Below are 26,637 nucleotides of genomic sequence, written 5' to 3'. Positions count from 1 at the left end.
GCCAAAAAAAGAAAGAGAACACATTTAACCTTTTACATTTAATATTAAAGAGCTGGATATGTGTATACAAACATCCCCACGCAGCCAATACATTTTAGAAGAATGCAATAATTAGAAAGATTATCATTTTAATTCTGGATATTATATTAACAGAGCTCTTAAGGGATAATTAATACTGCAATCAGTACATAAAATAATGAACCCATTAAGCATTAGAATCAGCTTTCCTACAAGTTCAAAAATCACCCAGATCCATTGTTTCCTTTCCTATATCAAAAGGAGTTGAAGGGAAAATCTATCCACAAAGCCCCTTGGCTTTTCATCAATCTGGATTCATCACCAGATACCTAGACACAGTGCAGAAGAGGAGATCTCTGAATTGCATGCTTGTCTCAAAGCAGCAGGGACTTAGACAATGGAGACCTTGTAAATCTTAGGGCAAAGACAGAAGTCCCAATTCACCCTTGCCTGCACCTCAGGTAGTCATTTACACTAGTGCAGAATGTGTACAAAAGCAACTATTTTCATTTGGCAGCATTTTACACCCACTTTGCTTTCTCCCTGCAGTGGTATAGATGACTACAGTAGGTGCAGGACAGCTATGACGTGGGCCCAGAGATCATGCTTTGTGTTCCTTCCCCAAAATATTGACAGCATAGCAGGCTCCTGCACTGTGTAGCTGATAGTCCCACAGTTGTAACAGTAGTTCTGGGAACACACTGATTGTGTTCATGGAAGACTCAGTGCTGCAAGGAAGTCAGTGAGAAACGAACATTCTCAGCATCTTACAGGAGGTGCTCAATACAACATTAAAACATCAGTCCCACAGCACAAAGGAATTAATTCCTTTTTTAAAGGCTCTATTTGCAAAATGCAACAGAGATATTCTAGTATTAGGGAGAACATGGCATTCAATAACTGACTCCTTACCCCACAAACCACACACAGGCCTTGTTTACACTGAGCTTTTTCTGAAATATTCCACTGTTGTAACTCCACCAGTGAAAGCAGCTATGTTAGTACTAGTGCAGTACTAATGTAGTGCTGATGCTTTAAGCAGGTCTATACGATACAGCAGTAAAAATGGAGGTAGCTAGTCTAAATTAGTTTTCACACTGTTTCAAGCACCAGTGATATAGCAATGGTGGGTTAACTTGTCAAAAAGTTGAGTGTAGACTCAGCCACAGTTTCTACAAAAGGCCAGAAGATGGTAGGGTGACCTAATGTCCCAATTTTATAGGGACAGTCCCGATTTTTGGGTCTTTTTCTTATAAAGGCTCCTATTACCTCCCACCCGCATCCCTATTTTTCACACTTGCTGTCTGGTCACCCTAGAAGATGGCTACATGATAGGGGAATGCAACTGTTACTGTCTTGCATCTTTCTGCATCTCCTGGCTTCTATCTGCATGTGAACTCTTTGCTTCTGCTCTGCTTCACGTCACAGAAGAGAAGATAGAGGCCTACGTGTGTAAATGAGCTCTATACACATCTAATAGATGGAGATATTAACTATTCAGTAGATACAAGATAATTGATGTAAAGCGCTATGACACAATACTGGGTCCAAGTCTGGCTTTTTAAAAAAAAAATCCACTTTTTTTTTTTTTCCAAGACCAAACAACTTTCCTTGCAGGTTTTCTTTGTTGTAGAGTATATCTCCTCTGCAGTTATGTCCTGAGAAGAGATGTCTGTCCTCTATTTTCCAGTCTGGGTTTAGTGGAAATGTCAAATTTAGCCTGCTGATTCTTAATTACTAGATAAAACTCTACCTTATGTAGCTTAAGATGGACATCACTTGGGATCTCTCCATATTTCTTTTCCCCCTTCAATACTGATGCTCATTTGGGAAGAGCAGGTTGATTCAGAGTTATATGAGTTGCCCCATCTCTCAGACAATACGTCTACCCATCTAATGGCTGAGCTGATGCCTTCACAGTCCTTCCAGCTTAGGGACAAGAGACTGAAAATGGAACCTAATGTTAACTCCCAGGAAAGATCTAGCTTTTGTCAGGTCATCAAAATCAAATTTCTTCCTGATAAATTTTTATTTTGTCCCCACAGTGGCCAGATTACAACTGCAACTGGCCTACCAAGCAGTAATCTTCCAGTTGACACCAAAGTGGTTTGGGACAAGAGATCTGGTTCCAACAAGACTGTTATCCAGTCAGTAAAAGAACAGCATTCATCTGCTCGATCTGCCTTTTCAGAGATCTCCATTCACTCTTGCTTTGATTTTTCTTGAAAGGACTGTAATGTCCTTTATCTTTTCATACTTATTATGAAAAGGTAGCATGCCCAAAGCCCTTGATGTTATCCAGTCAGTCACCCAGTCTTGTGGATTTCACTTGAGATTGGTTCAACCCCTTTTCTTCATAGTTGGCAAATTTTCCTGAATAGTATCTAGTCTCTTGTGTACTTTGATCCATCCTCCTGGAGAGCTGAATCTGTACTCAGACTGAGTACAGTCCTTCTTGGGAGATTTTACACAATTTCAGCAACTTGCCCACAGTTGTGAGCTCTCTCACTAGTGGCTCAGAAGATTATGGGTGCAAGTGTATGAACTCACGTCTGATACTGGCAATCCATTACGAAGGGAGAGATACACATTAGAGATGTTGGGCCCATTTCTCTCACTTAGCTGATTCTACACGCTAACTCTGTTGACATAAATTGAGTTATTCCTGTTACACAATGCTGTGAGATCAGACTCACGCCCACGGTCCTTGAGATGAGGCCCATAAGTCGAAGACCTTTCGGAAATACATGGCTGGTGACTCTCTAATTTGATCTCATAGCACTATTCAGAAATAGGACGGGTGTCTGATGGGTGTACCTTCTTTCAGTAAAACAGGTGCAACTGCCCAAGAATATGGGCAGGTTATTACTTAGAGTGAAATGTTGCCTCTGTTTTTATAGCGATACTACAAAGGCAAAGACTGTCTACCTGATTACTTTATAATGACAATTTGAAAACCACAGCTTTGATTTATGAATAATTTAATGTTTTTTCTCCTTTCAGCTTCCCTTCTACATATTTTTCAGTTTTTTGTTCTTTTAGTTCTGAGGACCACACACTAACCTATTTGCCATGTGCATCCTTGCATAACTTGAAAAATCGCCTGCTGCGTGTCCGCATGCAAGATCAAAAATTGATCTTTGTTGAAATGTGTGGTTATATCCAGTGTGCACTGGAGGTTAGACTGTGCCTCTAGGTTTGTTTCTTTCTCTCTTGGTTTCTTTCCCATTAAACTTTTTAAATATTTGTTTTCATTCATTTCTCTCCTTCTCTCATATGCACACTTTGTTTCCCCCTGAAATTTTTGATGATAGACTAGAACTGAATCACTAAGCAAAAATAAAATCATAATATCACTGAATTATTTTTAAATTGCCCACTCCTCTGAAATAAAATGCATTACAATGTACGGTACAATGGGAATTGAAGATGGAAAGAATTGCAGTAAGATAACATTGAAGATGTCATTCAGGACTAGTACTGTAGGATACAATGGAAGTTTTACCTAAGGAAGAGTAATAGGATTTGGTCCTCCAAATAACACGATAATGTTTTCAAAGTGTTGCATGGCTTTACTTTTATTACACATCTTTTAGGATGAGATTAGCCACAGCTTTCATTAAAAATAAATAGACGTTAACCTAGGCTAAAAGCTGCATGCTGAACTCATCCCAGGCTAGCATTCATTGATAGCACTCTTGTGTGATAGCGGCATTGATCTACTGGCTGGTGTATCTACTGAGTGCTGCACAAGGACTGTTTATCCAATGCCAACGCCTTAACTTGTAAGGTGCTTTTAGTTTTAAGACTCCCTCCCCTCCAGAAAATATGCACTGAGATGTCAGGTCATATGACCCAACTACTTCCTTGGCTCATGTTTTATTGGCATGTACTACCAACAAACGGGTAAAAAACCAAAACATATAGACTCATAGACTCATAGACTCTAGGACTGGAAGGGACCTCGAGAGGTCATCGAGTCCAGTCCCCTGCCCTCATGGCAGGACCAAATACTGTCTAGACCATCCCTGATAGACATTTATCTAACCTACTCTTAAATATCTCCAGAGATGGAGATTCCACAACTTCCCTAGGCAATCTATTCCAGTGTTTAACCACCCTGTTAGGAACTTTTTCCTAACGTCCAACCTAAATCTCCCTTGCTGCAGTTTAAGTCCATTGCTTCTTGTTCTACCATTGGAGGCCAAGGTGAACAAGTTTTCTCCCTCCTCCTGATGACACCCTTTTAGATACCTGAAAACTGCTATCAGGTCCCCTCTCAGTCTTCTCTTTTCCAAACTAAACAAACCCAATTCCTTCAGCCTTCCTTCATAGGTCATGTTCTCAAGACCTTTAATCATTCTTGTTGCTCTTCTCTGGACCCTCTCCAATTTCTCCACATCTTTCTTGAAATGCGGTGCCCAGAACTGGACACAATACTCCAGTTGAGGCCTAACCAGCGCAGAGTAAAGCGGAAGAATGACTTCTCGTGTCTTGTTTACAACACACCTGTTAATGCATCCCAGAATCATGTTTGCTTTTTTTGCAACAGTATCACACTGTTCACTCATATTAAGCTTGTGGTCCACTATGACCCCTAGATCTCTTTCTGCCATACTCCTTCCTAGACAGTCTCTTCCCATTCTGTATGTGTGAAACTGATTGTTCCTTCCTAGGTGGAGCACTTTGCATTTATCTTTATTGAACTTCATCCTGTTTACCTCAGACCATTTCTCCAATTTGTCCAGATCATTTTGAATTTTGACCCTGTCCTCCAAAGCAGTTGCAATCCCTCCCAGTTTGGTATCGTCCGCAAACTTAATAAGCGTACTTTCTATGCCAACATCTAAATCGTTGATGAAGATATTGAACAGAACCGGTCCCAAAACAGACCCCTGCGGAACCCCACTTGTTATACCTTTCCAGCAGGATTGGGAGCCATTAACAACTACTCTCTGAGTACAGTTATCCAGCCAGTTATGCACCCACCTTATAGTAGCCCCATCTAAATTGTACTTTCCTAGCTTATCTATAAGAATATCATGCGAAACTGTATCAAATGCCTTACTAAAGTCTAGGTATATCACATCCACCGCTTCTCCCTTATCCACAAGGCTCGTTATCCTATCAAAGAACGCTATCAGATTAGTTTGACATGATTTGTTCTTTACAAATCCATGCTGGCTATTCCCTATCACCTTACCACCTTCCAAGTGTTTGCAGATGATTTCTTTGATTACCTGCTCCATTATCTTCCCTGGCACAGAAGTTAAACTAACTGGTCTGTAGTTTCCTGGGTTGTTTTTATTTCCCTTTTTATAGATGGGCACTATATTTGCCCCCTTCCAGTCTTCTGGAATCTCCCCCGTCTCCCATGATTTCCCAAAGATAATAGCTAGAGGCTCAGATACCTCCTCTATTAACTCCTTGAGTATTCTAGGATGCATTCCATCAGGCCCTGGTGACTTGCAGGCATCTAACTTTTCTAAGTGATTTTTTACTTGCTCTTTCCTTATTTTCTCTTCTAAACCTACCCTCTTCCCGTAAGCATTCACTATACTAGACATTCCTTCAGACTTCTCAGTGAAGACCGAAACAAAGAAGTCATTAAGCATCTCTGCCATTTCCAAGTCTCCCGTTACTGTTACCCCCCTCCTCATTGAGCAGTGGGCCTACCCTGTCCTTGGTCTTCCTCTTGCTTCTAATGTATTGATAAAAAGTCTTCTTGTTTCCCTTTATTCCCATAGCTAGTTTGAGTTCATTTTGTGCCTTTGCTTTTCTAATCTTGCCTCTGCATTCCTGTGTTATTTGCCTATATTCATCCTTCGTGATCTGACCTAGTTTCCATTTTTTATATGACGCCTTTTTATTTTGTAGGTCACGCAAGATCTCAAGGGTAAGCCAAGGTGGTCTTTTGCCACATTTTCTATCTTTCCTAACCATCGGAATAACTTGCTTTTGGGCCCTTAATAGTGTCCCTTTGAAAAACTGCCAACTTTCCTCAGTTGTTTTTCCCCTCAGTCTTGATTCCCATGGGACCTTGCCTATCAGCTCTCTGAGCTTACCAAAATCCGCCTTCCTGAAATCCATTGTCTCTATTCTGCTGTACTCCTTTTTACCCTTCCTTAGAATTCCAAATTCTATGATTTCATGATCACTTTCACCCAAGCTTCCTTCTACTTTTAAATTCTCAACAAGTTCCTCCCTATTGGTTAAAATCAAGTCTAGAACAGCTTCCCCCCAGTAGCTTTTTCAACTTTCTGAAATAAAAAGTTGTCTGCAATGCAGTCCAGGAACTTATTGGATAGTCTGTGCCCCGCGGTGTTATTTTCCCAACATATATCTGGATGGGGTGCATAGTATCTGTAAGGAAGATGCAAACCCGTTTATCTCAAAGCCCCTGTTAGAGGTAGATGTGGCAGGAAAAACTGAGCAAGAAATTATTTTCCAATCCCAGTCATGGTCATCTCTAAACCCAAGTGTGAAAATCCAGAATAAGCAATGGACAAAGAGCAGCAGGGGCAAACAGTGCCTGTGGATGGACCTACCATAAAGAAACCAGGTATGGGAGCTACACAAACAGAGTGAAAATTAGTCAAACAAACAAACAAACAAAACCCCAAGGTGTTCCCTGTAGGTGGTGAGGGCAGGAAAAAACCTGTTACACCTAAGGGAACCTTATGTCATCCAAGGAAAAACCTAGTCCAGTGGAGTTGCATAATCTGCAATCTTCTGCTGGTTTCAGAGCAGCCGTGTTAGTCTGTATCTGCAAAAAGAACAGGAGTGCTTGTGGCACCTTAGAGACTAACAAATTTATTTCAGCATAAGCTTTCGTGGGCTACAGCTCACTTCTTCGGATGCATAGAACGGACATAGAATGCATAGAATCTTCTGCTGGTTCATCTCAGAGTCAGATTAAGACATAGACACTCTGGGCCCAGTTCTTGGAGTCCCTTGATAAGGCCAGACTTTCAGCTTTCTTTCTTTTGTGCAAATAGAAAATGGTGAGTTAAGTTAGTGTCACCATTACAATTGTTCTTAGACTGACAAAGTAGCTCTTATATTTAGTGTGTTGTAGCCATGTCGATCCCAGGATCTCAGAGGGACAAGGTGGGTGAGGTAATATCTTTTATTGGACCAACTTCTGTTGTTTATACAAGAAACCCATGGACCACCACACTTGACTTCTTAGATCCTGTAACCACTCCAAACCACTACAGCCAAGTACTCAGAATATGCTCTGAGGAGAAAGTCCAGGATAAACACTTTAACATACTCAAAGCTACCTTCACCAGACAAGGACACTCCACTAGAGAAGTAGATTGAATTGGGCTACTGTAACGATGCGGTTCTGGTGGGACCCAACTGAGAGTGCCAATTCAGGACAAATTTCTTAAACAGGGCAGTTACGGCCCAAGGCTGGGGTTTTTCCACTTCTAAGGCAAACCAAAGTAGCCAGACACAGAGGACTTTGGTTTTACCCCACTGGCTAACCACAAGTCACACAAGCAATTCCTTTAGACACTCCAGTTTCCCAGTATTGCCATCGGTGCTACTTGTCATGAGGATGAATGGTTATGAAAACCAACACTACAATAAAAGAAAAAGGTTCTCTTGATCCCAAAGAATCAAGCCCCAGACCCAGGTCAATATACAAATCAGATCTTACCCACAAATCACGCTGTTGCCAATCCTTTAGAATCTAAAGGTTTATTCATAAAAAGAAAAAGATATAGATGAGAGCTAGATTTGGTTAAATGGAATCAGTTACATACAGTAATGGCAAAGTTCTTAGTTCAGGCTTGTAGCAGTCTGGGATGTCTGGGATGTCACCCAGAAGCATAGCATAAGTTTGAAGTAGAAACAGTATAGAGCCAATATTCCTAACTTCAACTAAAAAAATGACACATGCATGCAGACGGCATAATCATAACCAGCAACCCATAACCTGGTCTTAGACACCTCATTTGACCCCCTTTGCATAAGATTTGGTGCCACTACAGGACCTTGGTTGCAACCATGTTCTATATGGTCCCAGATTATATCAATAACGTCACAGCTACCCAAATACCTTGAGAAAACCTGTTTCAATACAGAAATAAATCCCCCTCCAAACACATACCCCTAGTTGTCATCTGTTACCCCACCCTGGAATGCATACAGGGTACCATCAAACAGTTACAACCCATACTTGATAGGGACCCCATCCTGAAAGAAATCTTTCCAAACCCCCTTTTCTGGCCTTCAAACAACCCCCTAATCTCTCCTAGCTCATCATCAGAAGTTATTTCCCCACAGACCAGGACATACCCAGCTCATAGTGACACCAGACCCTGTCAGAACAGATGCAAAACCTGCAGACATAACTCCACTTCTACAAAGATCAACACCCTCAACAACAAACTTTTCAAGATTCCTGAGCCCTACACATGCCTATCACAACATGTGGTATACCTCATCCATTGCACTAAATGTCCCAATCATAACTATGTGGGTGAAATCAGACAATTACTACACTCTCAAATGAACTCTCAGCAAAATGATAAAAGACAAAAACAACGTATCACTCTTGGGTGAACTCTTTTCACAAAACAGTCACTCTATATCTGACCATATCAGTCTTCATCCTCAAAGATAATCTGCACAACACTTTCAAAAGATGAGCCTGGGAGCTTAAATTCAGAAAGACACTAAAAATCATGGACTGAACAGAGACTGAATTTATGGATTCTTACAACATTCTATAACCCACTAACAGCCCATCCCAGCTGCCTTTCCCTCCTGTGACTGGAGAGGTATTAATGGACCATTTCACCTTGAATGGTCCCTTGAAATGTGTGTTAACTACTTATGCTTAGGGTGACCAGATAGCAACTGTGAAAAAATGAGACAGGGAGTGGGGAGTAATAGGTGCCGATATAAGAAAAAGTCCCCCAAAACGGGACTGTCCATTTAAAACAGGACATCTGCTCAACCTCTTTATGCTAAACAATCTGTTCCATCATGTATTTAGCTGTGATACTCCGAGTAGTTTCCCAGACCTGAAGAAGAGCTCTGTGTAAACTGTAAAGCTTTCTCTCACCAACAGAAGTTGGTCCAATAAAAGATATTACCTCACCCACCTTGTCTGTGTAAAGCAGGGGTGGGGAAACTTTTTGGCCCGAGGGCCACCTCTGGGTATGGAAATTGTATCGTGGGCCATGATGCTCACAAAATTGGGGTTGGGGTGTGGGAGGAGTTGAGGGCTTTGGCTGGGGGTGCAGGGTAGGGCGTGCACGGTAGGGACAGAAATGAGTTAAGGGTGCAGGAGGGGGCTCCAGGTCAGGGGGGTGAGTGCTCCAGCTGGGGGTATGGCTCTGGGGTGGGACTGGGGATGACAGGTTTCATGAGTAGGAAGGTGCTCCGAGGTGGGACCGAGGGGTTCAGAGGGCGGGAGGGGGATTAGGGCTGGGGTAGGGGGTTGGGACATGGGAGGGAGTGAGGGCTCCGGCTGGGGGTGCAGGGTTTGGGGTGCACGAGGGTGCTCTGGGCTGAGACTGAGGGGTTCAGAGGGTGGGAGGGGGATCAGGGCTGGGGCAGGGGGGTGGGGCGCAGGGAGGTAGCTCAGGGATTCAGGCTCCAGGCAGTGCTTACCTCAAGCAGCTCCTGGAAGCAGTGACATGTCCCCTCTCTGGCTTCTACACGGAGGCAGTGCCAGGCAGCTCTGCTGCACACTGCCCCATCCAGAGATGCAGCCCCTGCAGCTCCCATTGGCTGTGGTTCCCAGCCAGTGGTAGCTGTGGGGCAGCACTTGAGGTGGTGGCAGTGTGCAGAGCAGAGGCCCCTGGCTGCTCCTAACACATAGGAGCCAGAAAGGGAACATGCCACTGCTTCCGGGAACCGCATGGAGCAGCCCCAGACCCTGCTCCCTGGATGGAGTGCTGGAGCGGGGCAAGCTCCAGATTAGGCTTCTTGGCTGGAGTGGGGCAAGCCCCAGACCCCACTCCCCAGCAGGAGCATGATGGCCGGATTAAAATGGCTGGCGGGCCAGATGTGGCCCGCAGACCATAGTTTGCCCACCCCGGTAAGGGAACTGTTGTTCTATTTCATAGATAGAATGAACATTGGTTACAGTCCAATTATCAGAATGCATTCTAGTCTGTTCATCATAAACCTGTCTTGCTGGCTGCTGTAGAATTTAAATAATAAATTAGGAGTTTTTCAAAGCATCACCCACATACACATGGTATGAGAGTTCTTTTCTTGGTTGATTTCATTTTATTTGTACATGACTCATTCCTGGCAAAATGAGAGATATTTGTGAGCCTGTAAATTTTTATTTGGATTAAATGATTTGCATTAAATGATTTATAATTGTAAATAGACTTTAATATTCCTATAGTTCCTTCAGGGAAAACAAACCAATCTTACTTTTTACAATAGCTGTTTCTTTCATACCTATTACTTTAGATGCCATCTTACTGTCTGAAGTTGGTCTTTATTTAGAGGATGCAAGACCCTTTTTCACTCTTACCTTCCTCTCCTCATTCTTGAGTACACAAGGAATCAATATTGGTACAGTATTGTCATTTTCTCTATAGCGGTTCCTTCTGCGCACAACTGAAAGCCACTGTCCTGCCTCCTCAAGCAATCTTATTTGTTGTTACCAAGAAAACGTATTAGCCCAGTGTCATTATTACAAACTCGGCAGAGGAACTGTGTGCTGAAACATTCTGCAATAGAGTTTCTTTAGACAACATTTCCAGCTGTTCTGTCAGAATAACCTGGTATCTTTCAGCATCTGGTCAAAGAAATTCAGTGCTCTATTTATAGCCCTGTTGATCATTATCTATCAAACTCAACTAGAGGCAAAGGACTTGTCAGCATAAATTCATTGTCTTTTTGGTTCAATAAAATTACAATAGCATGATGAAAGGAACGTTGCTCGGAAGTGTTTGTATATAAGCATGCAGAACTAACAGGTTTGTGATTGTTTTCATGGGTAATGTGCTGATCCCCAGTGCAGGGCTTGCTCCAAAGGAGCCACACAATTGAAGATGACAAGAAGTTAGCAGGGTTTGGGGTCTTGCAGTACTACTGCGTGAGTGGACGCTACCTTGCCTTTCCTGCATAAACTTCCTGGAGTTAGCTGGAGGGCCTATCTCCTCATCCAAGAGGAGAGTCACATACTCAAACATCATCATCAGCTGGCCAGCAGGGAGACATTGGTACAGCAGTCAGAATCCCCCACCCCCACTTCCCTATATCGTTCATCGTGCACCTTTCTGATGTGCAGCGACTTCAGGCTGCTTGAAATAAAGGCCCAACGTTCAGACTCGGGTAGGATGCTCTGCCTGCCAGCCAAGATCAGTGGCACTAACGCTGGGCCACCTGTACCACGAGATGCCAAAGCTGCTAAGCAGTTGACTGAACCTCTGAAAATGTTTGATCTTTCTGAAACATAGGTCGGAAATTCGCTATAATAATCCAGAAAAGTCCAGCAGTATGTAAAATAGACAGCCCTTAGCCTGTATATTTGCACTAAAATAAAGCCGGATGAGGGGTGCTAATGGCTACTGTTCCATACATGACTTATGTTTTTGGGGGAAAGTTACAAATAATAATTGCAATTAGTTTTATTGCTGTCTATCTGTATGTAAAAGCAGCAAAGAGTCCTGTGGCACCTTATAGACTAACAGACGTTTTGGAGCATGAGCTTTCATGGGTGAATGCATCTGAGGAAGTGGGTATTCACCCAGGAAAGCTCATGCTCCAAAACGTCTGTTAGTCTATAAGGTGCCACAGGACTCTTTGCTGCCTTTATCTGTATGTAGCCTCTGAATATTCAGGAAATTATATTCTCCTTCGGTGAGACTCCGTCCGTTTTGTGTAGAGGATTGCTGAGTAGCTGGCAGATATATGCATAGTTATTTAGTTGTGATTTCGTCAGTAAGCTTTCTTTTTACTCGCCCCATATCACCAGGCTAGAACTCTTAATCAGCATTTCCAGCCTGATCTCTGTTTATTTATGAAACAGTTATAAAGTTAAATTCCGGACCTGATAGTTCTTTAAACCCCAGCTATATTCCTTAGTTTATATTTTATTTAATTTCAGATTGAAACATTTCGTGCAAAGCTTTTCTCTTTGAAATTAGTTAACATTTCTGATGAGAATCAACATTTTAGCTCAGAGAGAATCTATCTGTGAAATTCTCACAGTACTTAAAAAATGAAAATTTAAACCAATTATAGCAATTTATTTTAAAATACTTGATTAGGGTGGTGGTGTTTTTTTAAATAAACGTGAATACCCCTTACATAGCACGGTGAAAGGGCAGTGCAAGAATCGATCCTTCTAATACATACAGCTGCGAAATTAGAAATGGGGATAATTAATACTTAAGATACCGTAACTAGGGCCGCATCCTTCCCCGTAGTAGTTTTCTCATCACTGATTCTCAAGGGGAGCAGAATCAGGATCAGGATCAGACTGTGGTACAGAGAGGAGGCGATTTGCCCAAAGCCAGAGGGGCCCTGGCAGGCAGAGCGATGGTTAGTGCTGTAAACGCTTTTCTGCCCCTTACAACAACCCCCTGGAGGCGGTGGGCTCCCTGGTGGAGATAAGATCGTTGTTATTTTCCTTTCCTCTGGAAACCGGGACGCTGGAGAGCAGCCCAGGTGTTGTGGGGGAGTTAGAGCAGAGCTCAGTTAGCATAGCCACAAGTGCCTTGCGAGGCTTGGACCATGGCTGGGGGTGTCAGGCGGGCTCGGAAGTAGGTGAGGCTCAGGCGTTTTGCAGGGGGACCCTGGAGTATCTGGTCTCTCCCCCGGCTTCCCGCCAACTCTGTGTACAGCTCCCCACTTGGGCTGAGCCGGCTGGGTGGGAGTTGCAAACACGGACGGTTCCAGCCGGGAGGGAGAGCTGAGCCATGCGCGGGGCTGCGCGTTGCATAATCCAGTGTCGCTTTGTTTTGGGCTGTGTTGCTTCGCGGCGAGAACTAGAGGCTGGGCGCCGGGACGCGCAGCCCCCTGCGGCAGGTCAGAAAAGGGAGCGGGTCCGCTCTGTCCGTCCGTCCGTCCTCGGGGTGTCGGAGGGACCCCAGCAGCAGCCGCCTTCCGGGGTCGCGCTTGGCGGCCCCTTTACACCGCCGCTCCTCCCTACTCTCGTGCCGCCGTGCGGGGTGACGGGGCTGTTGGGGCAGGCTCAGCTGAGCCGCCAGTGGCCTGGCCTCGCCTTTCCTTTCCTTTTCACGCTGCAGCTGCCGTGTCTCCGGCTCCCGGTGGGGGCGCGGGGGGAATCCAGGTCACATCCAGAGACAGCGACCGGCTCGAGGAGTGACACTGACTCAGGAGTTGGGCACCAGGCGGGGAAGGAGTCTGTGTGTGTGTTTTGTGGGGGAAGGTGGGGAGAGTGCGCCTTAAAACATGACACATTTTATAAGCTAAGGAGTGAAATAGCTGAGAAGGAAACCCTGATCTCTGGGTAAGTGATTTCCTAGCTCTCTCGATCTTGCGTGGGGGAAAATACAAATACATATTAACTGGGGACATGGACAAGACTTTACGTCGGTGCTTGGCCAAGGGCACAGCTGTAGACAGATGTTACCGACGCTAAATGGTTGTATTAAGGATATTTTTAGAACCTGAGTCAATTGTCTTATTAAATGACAACAGGCTCCCAAGTATTGCAGTTAGGTTTCAAGGCGGGGGGGGGTGTCTCTGCATGGGATTTTAAGATCATATTTTTCAAGTAATAATTTCTTGTTATGGAGGGAGGGTGTAATAAGGATAGTTTTCATTACCTCGTAGCTACTGTGTTTAGCCTTGATCCGTGGGAAAAGCAACAGCCGCGTGAGTGCGCCTCTTATACAGTTAATGGTGATTTTCTTCCGCCCCCGCCACAGCCTTGGGATTATGTCATCATGGTATATGGTAGTTTTGTTTTTAATATTTAAAGAGGCTGATGGCTCCGCACAGCCTGTGCCGAGTTGTTGACAAAATTTATTGTAAAATATCTTTGGCATCATTACCGGTGCGATGCTGGTACAGAGTGGAAGTTTCCATGATGAGTAAGTTATGTGACAGGGTATTCTAAAGATGTTTGTAGCCACTCATATGAAATGTATTAAGGGATCGGGCAGGGACCAGGAGGTGCATTACTGTGAGTGGGAGAAGCTCATTTAATTGCAGCATCTACATTTTGAGTATAAATTATTGCGACAGTTGGCAATTCATGCTAACCAAAGTGTGTTGGGGACTTCTACCCATACACACACACTCTCTCTCTCTCTCTCCCCCTCTGTGTATATCAGCATAAATTGTTCATGAAGAACAGGAGTATTCCCTCAGCTACATGTAAAAACTTTTTAGTTATTCTCCAGCTTGGGAGAGAAGAAGGGAGAAGAAAAATCAATGAAGTTTAAAAAAAAAAAAATCTCAAAAGTTTGTTATACTTTGTGTCCTCTACAAGAGGATTTGAGTTCTGTTTTGTTTGGAAGGAAATAAGGGGATAAAGCCCCAACAAAGCTCTCTGGTGTGTAGCAGGAGGCCCTGGAGCCAGAATCTTGCTTGTTAATAGCAGGGTGTGGCTAGTCAGGGTGGCCCTTCGAAAGGGGGGGATTTCTGCAGGTCAGCCCCACTTCAGGGTTTCATTTTTTGCATTTGGGGTTTCTTTGTTACTATAAAAACAGAGGGGTATGAACCGAAAAGCAGAATGGATATAAAAGCAAGATACAGGGTTGAATAAATAGGCTGAGGCTTTGAAAAGGATCTATGAAAGGCTAATGACATCTTTGTGGAGATCATATACCTCAGTGCTGCATCTAGGTCTCTGAGAGATCTAATTCCCCCACCCAAGCAGTGTGGTCCTTTAAGTAGGATCTCCATTGTGAGGGAAGGAGCTGGCATGGAAATAGATGGGAATGTTATTTTTTTTCATCCTGATCTGCAGTGGGTTGGCAGAGGATTAAGGTGTAGATACATTGTCTCCCTTGACTTGACCCTGTCATAGTATAATTCCCAGTTCTGAACCTTAGCGTCCAAAATATGGGTACTAGCATGAATTCCCCTAAGCTTAATTACCAGCTTAGATCCTGTAGTGCTGCCACCAATCAGGACTTAGAGTGCCTGATTAACTCTGGTCTCCCCCAAAACCTTCCCTGGGGACCCCCAAGACCCAAATTCCTTGAGTCTCACAACAAAGGGAAATAAACCATTTCCCTTCCCCCTCCTTCCTCCCCTCCAGGTGTTCCCTCCCTGGGCTCCTGGAGAGAGATACAGATTCAAGCTCCCTTAATCTAAACAAAGGGATTCCCCCTTCTCCTTTCTTCCTCCCAGATCTTTCCCGTCCTGGGTACACTAGGAGATCACCATGATTCAAACTCCTTGAATCACAACACAGAGAAATCAGGTGGGTCCCCCCCTTTTTCTCCCCCTCCCTTCTCCTTCCCTGTTAAGTACAGACTCAATTCCCTTGAGCCTCAACAAGGGGAAAAATCAGACAGGTCTTAAAAGCAGAACTTTTAATAAAAGAAAAAAGAATAAAGAAAATCACTGTAAATTCAAGATGGAATATTACAGGGTCTGTCAGCTTCTAGAAACTGGAGAAAAAGCCTCCTCCAGCAGAAATACAATTTAAAATACATCCAGCCAAATACACATTTGCAAATAAAGGAAAAACAAATAAAAAGACTATACCGCCTTTCTACCTTTGTACTTACAAAATTGGAATAGAAGATTAGAGAGCCTGTAGGTACGTGTGGTCACTCTCAGAGCCCAGAGAGAACAAAACAAAATCCAGAAAACACAAACAAAGGCTTCCCTCCACCGAGATTTGAAAGTATCTTGTCTCCTGATTGGTCCTCTGGTCAGGTGTTTGGTTCCCTGTTTGTTAACCCTTTACAGGTAAAAGAGACATTAACCCTTAACTATCTGTTTATGACAGACCCTCTCCCTGCCTGTATCCCAGGCCCCCTGGAACTCCTTGTATGATCTGGAGGAAGACAGGAAATGTTGCTGGAGAGGCAGCTGAACACCCCCACCTATCATTCTGCATAGCATGGGGCAATCTGTGTGTGGAGTGCCCTTTCTACTTTCAAATCTAGATGATACAGTTAGGTGCTAAATTTGGAAAACCTCAATCAGTTGTATGCTCTGCCATCAGACCAGGTGTTTAAGGACCCACTAAAATATATTTATATATTTCTATAATTTTTTTCCTTCTGCCTCCTTTCCTAGTTTTGCAACTGACCACATACCCAAGTCTCTTCCATTTGGGTTCCAATCCCACAAACAGATGTGCTAGTGTAAACATTTAGGCCCACGTCAATAGAACTCTGTATGGTTAGAAATATAGTCATCATACCTGTTTACTGACTTAACACCTTAGTTTGTATCCTTTTTCAGACAGACTCTTACTTCTGTGCATTCTACGGTGCTGAGTATGTCATGTCATTATGTCATACACAAATAATACGCTTATTACAAAAGCCTTTGTTATGCATTCAAGCAGCAGAACATGTAACTCAATATAAGAATATTTGGTATGTTTTCAAGACTGTTGTTCCACTAGTTCCATGTTGCCCAAAGGGACATTTTGAATAATAATTACTGAGGTTTACATAAACTATCTCTTTCATGTGTGTGTTTCCATTGCTCATCAGGACTTCTTTATGTTAAAATCCTTTAGGAGTAGGGAATAAAAATTAGGTGGAAAGATTGGGGGAAAGAGTCAGTCCTCTTGTTGTTCCTTCCAATTTTTTGTTATACCACCAAGAAGCATCTGATGCACCGAATCTTGTCCAATTGCTATTGTAAGAAAAGATGATGGGTGCTTTTTAAATTATAAGTGACTGATTCTGAGCATTCTAATTATAAGACCTATCTAATTTTACTTTAGTGGCTAGCTGTAGATTATTAGGAAATCTTGTGTGGTCACCCTGCCATTTAGAATCAAATATTACAAATTAGCTTAGCTGGATCCTCAGAAATGGTCAGTGAGCTGTAACACCTTGGATCCAAATTCTCAAGAATGCTAAGTAATAGAAACACAATTTACAATTATTTGTTTTGTTTTGTTTTTTTACAGCCAACAGCAGTAAATAGGCTAAGGGAAATTTTCATCATTAGAATGACAACATATTTTGGGCCAGATCCTCAACCACATTTGAGCACTTAACTCCCATTGACTTCAATGGGAGGTGCCCAAATACCTTTGAGAATCTGGGCCATTGTCACCAACACAGATGTACATATTTAAATACTGCTGTACTGAACTATGAAGGAAGCTAGTAGGAACTCCTGTACTTAAGTTGCCTAACTTTCTATTATAAAGGATTCTTGTGATCTTTTCTTTTGATGAGGTCTCATCCCTTCATTGTTTGCCATAATTCTTGACATTTGGTAGGGGGAATCTCTGGATACAGAAGTGCCTTTTCTTTGTCAAATGAATTTCCACTGAGTTTTCGTTAAGGTATAAAGAGTTAAAATCTTGAAGAGTAAATCTGACTTTTCCTAACTTTCGACTACTTGACTTTGCAACCTAAATATTTTTTTAATGTAGTGTTTTGTGTTCAAGATGAGTATATGATTAGTAAATAGCAAGATGTCTTCTGTAAGTGTATGTGTGAGAGAGATCAACCGCAATCCTCAGAAATTTGCACGGAAGTAAATATTACTGTATTCTGGGCAGTTATATTGAACCATTTTTTAAATGTCTATGTTAGCAAAATGAAGTCGCACAATAGAAACTTTGGGCCAGCTGAGCCCTGCAGGAAGTAAGTAGGTGTGACACTACTGATTTCAGTGGAGTTGTGCCCATTTACATCAGCATTGACTTTAGCTTTTTATTTCTGCCCTCTCGTCTAAAAGCAAATGATCTGAAAATTCTGTTCTGGAGACAGTTATGCTGGCAGTTTTGAGAGTTGTCAATGGCATTAGTTCTGCATGTAGAGCTAATAATTAGTTGTATGCAAAAGTAACATAGTCCATTTTTTTTAAATGGAAAAATAAATAAAAGCATAGCTACAACTATTAACCACTGGAATGGGTTACCTAGGAGGTGGTGGAATCTCCTTCCTTAGAGGTTTTTATGGTCAGGCTTGACAAAGCCCTGTCTGGGGTGATTTAATTGGGGATTGGCCCTGCTTTGAGCAGGGGGTTGAACTAGATGACCTCCTGAGGTCCCTTCCAACCATAATATTCTATGATTCTAAGACTGTTCTACAATTATGGGATAAACTAGCTTCCTATAATCCAATGGTGTGTGTGAAATTGCAGGCTAGACATAATGTATAACCTGAAGTAACTCTGAATGTATAGTTAGCTACAGTGCAGAGCCTTAATCAATTTCACACACAAAATAAAATCGCTATTATTATAGAAGTAGGGTATATGGATAAAAGCAGTGTGATGTTTCTGGATCATAAAGTTGTCCTGTGTCTTCAGGTGAATCTAAACCAATACAGTAGGGTTTTGTTTTCCATTGAGAGGAGTAAAGTAATCGTCTTAAGTAGAAAGAAGGATGTGAATGTCTAGTCAAAATGCAAAACTTCCATTTGTTTCATGAATAAAGAGTAATAGTCTTTATAGAATCAAGTTGCATGAATGAAATACATTTGTTAAAAATCATGAATTAAAGATAATTGATTCTGATAGTTTTTTTTGTTGTTTTTTAAACAATCTGTCCCCTTTCTGGCTTAACATAAGTGACCTTTCAGTGCAGCCCAGATTTCTTTGTAGAAAAGAATAGTGTTATAAATGAACTGTGATACACAGATTTCATTATAGAGCACTTGGTCACGTATAACAATAACTCCATTTGACGCTGTAATGTGCTTCAGCATGAACTTGGTACTACTCAAAAAAGAGTAATTGAGGAAAGAGGAAAATATTGGTGAACTAGCTTCTGGCTTTGATTTAGAACTGGATCATCCTGATGAACTATAAAGCAAGTGCAAATTTTTAGATAATTGTGTGTACTTAGTTAAGAATTTTAAAAAAGATTTTCACAGGGCACAAGTGTTTCTCTAGGCAAGAGCAGCATCTTGCGACACGATTCCAAACTCCCCCCATCTTCCTTCTTGACACTTCATAGATTCCAAGGCCAGAAGGAACTACTGTGATAATCTAGTATAATGTGGGCCAAGGAACTTCCCCCAAATAATTCCTAGAGCATCTCTCTTTCTCCCCCCCCCCCCTTTCTTCTTATTTTAAAAATTGTCAGTGATGGAGAATCCGTCATGACCCTTGTCAAATTGTTCCCATCATTAATTACCCTCACTTTAAAAATGTATGCCTTTATTTCCAGTCTGAATTTGTCTAGCTTCAACTTCTAGCCACGGGACTGTACTATACTTTTCTCTGCTAGATTGAAGAGCCCTATGTAGATACTTATAGACTGTAATAAAGTCACCCCTTAATCTTTTCTTTGTTAGGAAAAATAGACTTTTTTTTTTGTCTTTTGTTATAAGGCATGTTTTTCTAATCCTTTAATCATTCCTGTGTATCTTCTCTCGTCCCTCTCCAATTTATCAACATTCCTCTTGAACTATGGACACCAGAACTGGACACAGTATTCCAGCAGCTATCATACTAGTGCCAAATATAGAGGTGAAATAACCTCTCTACTCTTACTTGATAGTCTCCTGTGCATGCATCCCAGGATTGCATTAGCTCTTTTGGCACAGTGTCACATTGGGAGCTCATGTTCAGCTGATTATCCACCACACAGTCCCAATCTTTTTTTTGTTTGTTTGTTTTTTTCCCCAAAGTCACTATTTCCTGGGATGGAAGCCCCCATCTTGGAAGTATTGCTTAGATGTATACAGTTACACTTAGTCATATTAAAATGCATATTGTTTGCTTTGAATCAGTGACTTGTCCCCTTCATTATTTACCACTCCTCCAATTTTTGTGACATCTGCAAACTTTATAAGTGATGATTTTATGTTTTCTTCCAGGTCATTGATAAAAATAGCATAAGGCCAAGAACTGGTCCCTGCAGGACCCAACTGCAAACAAAGTCACTCAGTGATGATTCTCCATTTATAATTATATTTTGATACCCATCAATCAATTAATTAGTTTTTAATCTATTTAATGTACTCCATATTTATTTTATATCATTCTAGCTTTTTAATCAAAATGTTATGTGGTACCAAGGCAAATGCCTTTACAGAAATATATTACATCAGCACTATTACCTTTTTCAACCAAACTTGTAATCGCATTTTTAAAAAAAGATATCACCTTAGTCTGACAGGATATATTTTCTATAAACCCGTGTCTATTTGCATTAATTAAATTACCCTCCTTATCTCACCTGGAACGGATGTCAGACTGAGAAGCTTGTAATTACCTGAGTCATTCTGTTTACCCTTTTCAAAAACTGGTACATTAGCTTTCATTCAGTCTTCTGGAAATTCCCCTGTGCTCCATGACTTACTGAAAATCAACATTAACTGTCCAGTGAGCACCTCAGCCTTCTCTTTTAAAACTCTTGGGTGCAAATTATCTGGACCTGTTGACTTAAACAGAAGCTGCAAAGGTAGATATCTTTAACATCATCCAGAGATCCTGGTTGAATGGAAAGAGTGTTATCACCATCTGTTTTTATTTCCCAAAGTACAGAACAGAAATATTAATTGAACACTTCTGCCTTTTCTGCATCATCATTGATAATTCTACCATTTCCATCTAGTAGTGGATCAATACCTTTGTCAAGCCTTATATTTGTCTCCCCTCTTTACAGCTGTAGAATACTCTGTTTTTCCTCCCATATCTTCTATATCTACAAATCTGTGTATCTCCACTTTTGCTATCCCTGCATCTTGTTCTCCTTAGTATGTTACTGATTTTACCCCAACTCTGCTGATATCCAATGAATTTACAGTATCTCTTCTTGCCTAGACTATTCTAACTCCTTTCCCTCTAGTTTATTCAAACCAGTTCTCCAGACTTCAGACTGTGCAGAAGGCTGTTTACCTTCTCAGCCCTACAAAGAAGTGTGACATTATCATGTCCATCTTAAAATAATTCTTCCAAATCTTCTTTCATTTTAGGATCTAGTTCAAAATCCATAGATTTGTTCCAGCCTACTTCACAGATCTCTGCTTATCTAGTGTTCACTTCCCCTCTGGCCCTTCACACGATGTCACCACTCTTACTTGGAGAGCCTTCTCCCCTGCAACTCTTACCATTGGGGATAGTTTTTGTGCAGCCCTCTGCTTCCTTGATTTACCATGTGTTTCAAGTTTCATCTGAAAAAACATCTTCCTTCCCTGACTGATCATTTCACGTTCCCTCTGCCTTAATTTTTTAAATGTTGACACTGCAGTTTTGGGGATGCAGTTTATATGAAAGCTGCTACTTAAATAAAATTTTATTGTATTCTATATAGGTTCTTAATACTGTACTCACCATGATAGTATCGGACCACCTTTCGGGAGTGTGTTAAGCAGCATGACTAAGCATCTGTCATTGCTGTTTGTTCTCTCAACCTTTCCTCGTAGGGAGAAGCATGTGCAACAGGCTATCTTAGATTGGTAGTATGTGGGTTTTTTTAAAAAAATATTAATATGCCTATTTTTATATGCTTATGGTAGAGAAGACAAGGTCAAAGAAATGTGCTTTGCACTTGGAGCGGAAAGTGATAAAGTTTGTTGTGGTCGTTTTATTCCTGGGGGAGTTCATTTCAGCGTCTTGGACTGCCATTACTTGTAGTGAATTCCATTGTGCCAGAGGAGTGTAGTTGTTGACTGTAGTCTTTGTGCCAAAGCTTTAGACGATCTTTTAGCTATCCTGTGCTCTGGCCATGGACTGCTTTGAAGAAAAGGACTGAAATCTTGAACTTGATTCAAAATTCTATGGGAAGTCAGCATAGAGAGCAGAAGATAGGTTTGATGTGTTCATGGGAGCCTTGTAGTGAAGTGGCCTGGTTCCCAGGCGCCCCGGAGGGCGAAGAGCCCAGCCGGAAGCCAGACTGGGCAGAGCTACAGGGCCCTGAGCCCGCCCCACAAGAGGTCAAGCGCCGATCCAGAAGTACAAAGGCTCAGTGAGGGACCAGCCGTCAGAAAGGCCGGACGCCCACGACCAAGCTCCCACTGGGGAGGCAGCAGAAGGCCATGGCCGACCCAGCCTCCCCCTTGCTCGCTACCTGGAGGAGGACTGGCCGAGCCTGCCCCGCTCCCGCTACCCGGAGGAGGACTGGCCAAGCCTGCCGGTGGCCACCTATTCCGAGGACCCGCCGAGTCCGCCCGGAGACACTCGCCTTGCGGAGCCGATGGTGGTTGACTCCCCCCCCCCCCCGGTTGGCACCACAACGAATCAGGCTCCCCCATGAGGGGGAGAATGGAAGTGGCCCAGGGGTAGCCGATCCCAGTCTGGCTGCGCCACTACCAGAGCCAATGTCAGTGTGTTGTGGCCAGGATCCCCACTGACACAGCAGCAGGCTGCCTGCCTCTGTTAGGGCCCCGAACTGGGATGCAGTGGAGTGGGAGGGCCTGTGTCCCCCCCTGCCACCCTTCCAGGGGTGGCAGACTCCCCCTCTCCCTGGCCTGAGGGGACCTTTCTTACAGACTTGAACTGCTTGCTCAGCCCCTGCCTGAGGGTCTGACCCCTGTATTTGTGTTTGTTGCCCCGCCCTGAGCCAGGGCTTGGGCTTTATAGATTTATAGACCGAACTGCTCGCTGTGTAGTGAGGCGGCCTGGTTCCCAGGCACCCCGGAGGGCGAAGAGCGACCCCTCCTCTGACAGGGGACCCCTTACAAGCCTCTGTTGCTGAGAAGACTTGCTTCAGAGTTCTGTACTATTTGGAGCTGAATGTGTCAGGCCCAGGTATATTGCATTGCTGTAATCCAGCCGAGAGGTGACAAAAGCATGATACTGAGGCCAAGTCTTCATTTACCAGAATGGGATGGAGTTTACTAGCCAAATGGATATGGTAGAAAGCAGCATTTGTGAGTAGCTCTATGTGGGAGCTTAGCATCAGCAAGGAATCCAAGAGTACTCCTAGACTATGAATGGAATTGACCAATTGTGGATGTCTCTCTTCAACCAATGAAGATTGTACTGTGGCTGCAAGCTCTTCAAAGCACTTTCCTAAACCTACCAGCATCATCTGTCTTGTTTAGGTTCAGCTTCCGCCAGCTGTTCCTCATCCATGAACTGATGTCATCCAAGCACTGGACCATTTGCGTGGTTGTATGTGGTAAAGAATATAGAGTACTGTACCATCTGCATGCTGCTGGTGCTTGAGTTCATGTTGTCTGAACAATTCACCTAGTGGTTGCATGTAGATATTAAAAAGGAACAGAGAGAATTGATCCATGTGGAACTCCACAGGTAAGGAGTAGAGGTGCAGTTTCCCTGTCACTACTCGTTGGGTATATCCTTCCAGGAAGGACTCAAACTCACTCATTACCTGGGATTCCTGCCACCTTTCTTGGGTGAGACAGTAGAATCTTGTGATGAATAGTGCAGAATGCTACTGGAGGATGAGAAATGATGTCTGTGCTCTATCCATTGACAAATGGAGATCATCCATCAGTGGCACTAAGGCAGTTTCAGTTTTGTGTCCTGGCCTGAGTCCAGATTGCGCTGGGTCTAGAATGTCAGCTTCGGTAAGCTGAGTTTGTAACTGACTGCTCTTCTAGATTCTCTGTTAATCTGCACAGGAATAGGAGGTTTTACACTGGTGAGAGTTGGCTAGAACTGAAAGGTCCAGAGTGAGTTTCTCCAGTATTACTTCAACTATTGCACACTCAAGCACTCAAAAGTTAGGCAATGCCAGATTCAGGTTGTCTTTGTAACCTTTATTATTACTACTATTGTTTCTTTGTATTTCTCTAGCACCTAGGTTCCCCAGTCATGGATCAAGAGAACGTTGTGCTAGGCACTGTACAAACAGAACAAAAAGACAGTCCCTGTCCCAAAGAACTTACAATCTAAATATAAGACAAGGAACAACAGATGGATGCAGACAGACTGATAGGGAATACAAGGAAACAATGAGACAATATTACTGTGGCCTCAGCACACCAGTAGCCTAACTGTTGTCAAGTTTTTTGTAGGCATCGTGGTTTTAAGGAGGGATTTGAAAGACAATGAGAGAGTTTTGCTGGTATTTCTGGGAGGTTCTCCCAGGCCTGGGGAGCAGCATGGCAAAAAGCACAAAGCACATTGTTTGAAAATGTAACACATGGACAATGGAGGCTGCCATTAGGGCTGATTAAAGGAGGGAGCTGACCTTTCGATACCGAATGAGAGATGATAGGGAGGGAGGGGATAGGTGGTGAAGGGACTTGAGCGTCAAGACAATTATGAGTGCATATGCACTCTGATAGTCTTTAATTGCAGAATCATACTATTTTTCCACAGGACGTCTGCCTCATTCAGTGCGCAGGATAGACTGTGCTCACTTAATGAGCAGCTGTTCAATATTTTGTTTTCTCCTCATTGTTCAATGTGTGGCCTCAGGCTTTATTTACTGTACACTAGTCAAACCCTGCTCTGAAGAAATTAATTTATTTCCTCGTGGACTTTTCAATGGTGCTCATCACTATAGTAATTGAGTGCTTCACAAACATTAACTAATTTATCTTTATAACGTTCCTGTGAGGTGGGGATGTGGCAATACCCCCCCCCTTCCTTCCATTTACATATGCGGAGCAGAGGCACGGAAATTAAGGTCAGAAATGTCCACTAATTTGAGGTTTTAAACTTTGAGATTATTAGGACCTGATTTTTCAGAGTACCTAGCATTATGTAGCACTTTATATATTCAAGCGGAGCTCCCATTAATTCCTATTACAACTGTGAGTGGTCAGTACTTCTGCAAACCAGACCCCAAGTTATCATGTTGGGCACCCAGACAGCGAGGAATACACAACTAGTGATCTTCTGTGACAAGTTTGGCTTAAGTGACTTGACTAGCATCACACAGGAACTCTGTGGCAGAGTCAGGGATAGAATCCAGTTTTCCAGAATAGTATTCAACTGCCTTAACCATGAGACTATCCTCTCTCTTCCTGAAAACTCTTGCCTTATTCAGTACACACCTACGAACTTCTGCAGTAACTGAGGCAGTGGTCCTACAGACAACAGGCTCCTTCACTATACAACCCTCAGAAACTCCAGAGACAGAGATGAGAAGCCTGAGTGGAATCTGAGACTGTGTAAACAAAGAAAATGGGACTGGAACAAGGAGCCAGGGGTGAGGAAGGAACAAGGACCGGTTGCAGGGGACAGGGCAGAAAGGGTCAAGCTTGGGTGGAACAGACAGAGGAGTCTGTGCAGCTTAGAGCACATTCCCCTCTAGAACCTAAAATGTAACCCAAGATTCACTGTGGCAAGAATAGTATGTGATTGTGTAATTGAAGCCTGGCTCATATTGCATGTGCACAACAGGGCTGAATTAGGGTTTCACAAGCAATCTTATTTGTCATTTTCTTTTCAGTTCTCGATACTGCAACTTTAATATTCTTTTAACATTTTTGTGTGTGTAATCTCCAAGGTTTTTAAAAAAAGCAAGCTGAAAAAACAAATGCCATCTTGTGGCAACATATTAACACCCACGTGGATCACCAGAGGGTTGGAACCTGTAGATTCAGTGCACAGACCATTGCCACTTGGGCTAACAGAGTAAATGATAGCAATAGTAGGTTGTCATCTTCTGTGTGGACCAGAACTGGAGTGGAATGAGGCACATAAGTTGCTAATGGTTTTTATGGACACAGTCGCTGACAGCAGAGGAGTGATGAGACATGGTAATCTTGGATTACGTTTCAGGCTCTGGAGGGGAAGGTGTTCTAACATGCACAGACTCTTCTCTCCGTTCCACACAAGCTTGCCACTTTTTGCCCTGTCCCTTTCAATATGTCCTTGTTCCTTCCTCACCACCAGCTTCTTGTTCCAGTCCCATTTTCCTTGCCTACGCAGTTCCAGACTCCACTCAGGCTTCTCATCGCTGCCTCTTTCAGTGGACTTACTCTGAGTTTACACCAATGTAACAGAGAGCAAAAGTTGCCACATCACATTATGAAAAATGTTTTTCAGTTTTAAAGTATGTTAGGATTGAATGAAATAGAGACAAATCAAGAGGAGGCAGTTTAGGAGACAAAACATTTTGAATGCCATATAATAGAAGTGTTTGTGTTTAAAAGGTGTGCTGTAAAAATTAATAGAATTTGTGTAACTTATCAAGTAACTTACCATTATTTACTTTATAAAAGTTTGATATGTTAAAATGTTTGTGTGTAATAAATTAATTGTCAATTAGATATGTAAACAGGTGTTTGATTTTTAAATTACCTCCAGAGCATTAACATTCAAAACACATCCTTGTTTTTCTTAACCAATATGGGAGTGTTACTATGTTGGAAAGACTTATTTTGTTCCCAACAATAATGGCAGTAAAATTAAATAAATGAATTGATGGTGCAAGAAATGTATTTAAAATAAGCAACAGTCACAGCTCCAGACCTATCTGATCAAACCTATAATCCGGGTGCCATACATTTTTGCTTTCTAATGGGTTTCCCAATGCATCTTGTTTTATCCAGTCTGTGTTTCTTTAAGCTCAGTTCCTGCGAGTTGCTTTGCATGGGTGGAACACCCCACATCTGTGCACAGTTCCATTGAAGT

The 26,637-nt window shown here is 42.6% G+C and overlaps 2 protein-coding genes across 6 annotated transcripts in view; one reads left to right on the top strand and one right to left on the bottom strand.

Annotated features, from left to right (window-relative positions):
- Window positions 1-12,465, bottom strand: part of RARB (retinoic acid receptor beta) — a 678,155-nt gene extending 665,690 nt beyond the window's left edge. For both annotated transcript variants that reach the window (XM_030550971.1, XM_030550972.1), the window contains exon 1: window positions 12,406-12,465. The gene's annotated coding sequence lies outside the window, so the exon portion shown is untranslated. The remainder of the gene's footprint in view (window positions 1-12,405) is intronic.
- THRB (thyroid hormone receptor beta) overlaps window positions 1-26,637 on the top strand; it is a 285,196-nt gene that overhangs the window by 25,342 nt on the left and 233,217 nt on the right. Inside the window, exon 1 of one of the 4 annotated variants that reach the window (XM_030550965.1) lies at window positions 12,962-13,035. The exons of 1 other annotated variant lie outside the window; for it this stretch is intronic. The gene's annotated coding sequence lies outside the window, so the exon portion shown is untranslated. Of the gene's footprint in view, window positions 1-12,961; window positions 13,036-13,261; window positions 13,481-26,637 lie in introns of those variants that run through there. 2 more of the 4 variants (XM_030550969.1, XM_030550964.1) reach the window with 2 other exon arrangements.

Source organism: Gopherus evgoodei, chromosome 2, assembly GCF_007399415.2.
Source record: "Gopherus evgoodei ecotype Sinaloan lineage chromosome 2, rGopEvg1_v1.p, whole genome shotgun sequence".
Classification (NCBI taxonomy): domain Eukaryota; kingdom Metazoa; phylum Chordata; order Testudines; family Testudinidae; genus Gopherus; species Gopherus evgoodei.
Note: the sequence above shows the minus strand (reverse complement) of the source record. Positions and strands in the feature narration are given on the sequence as shown.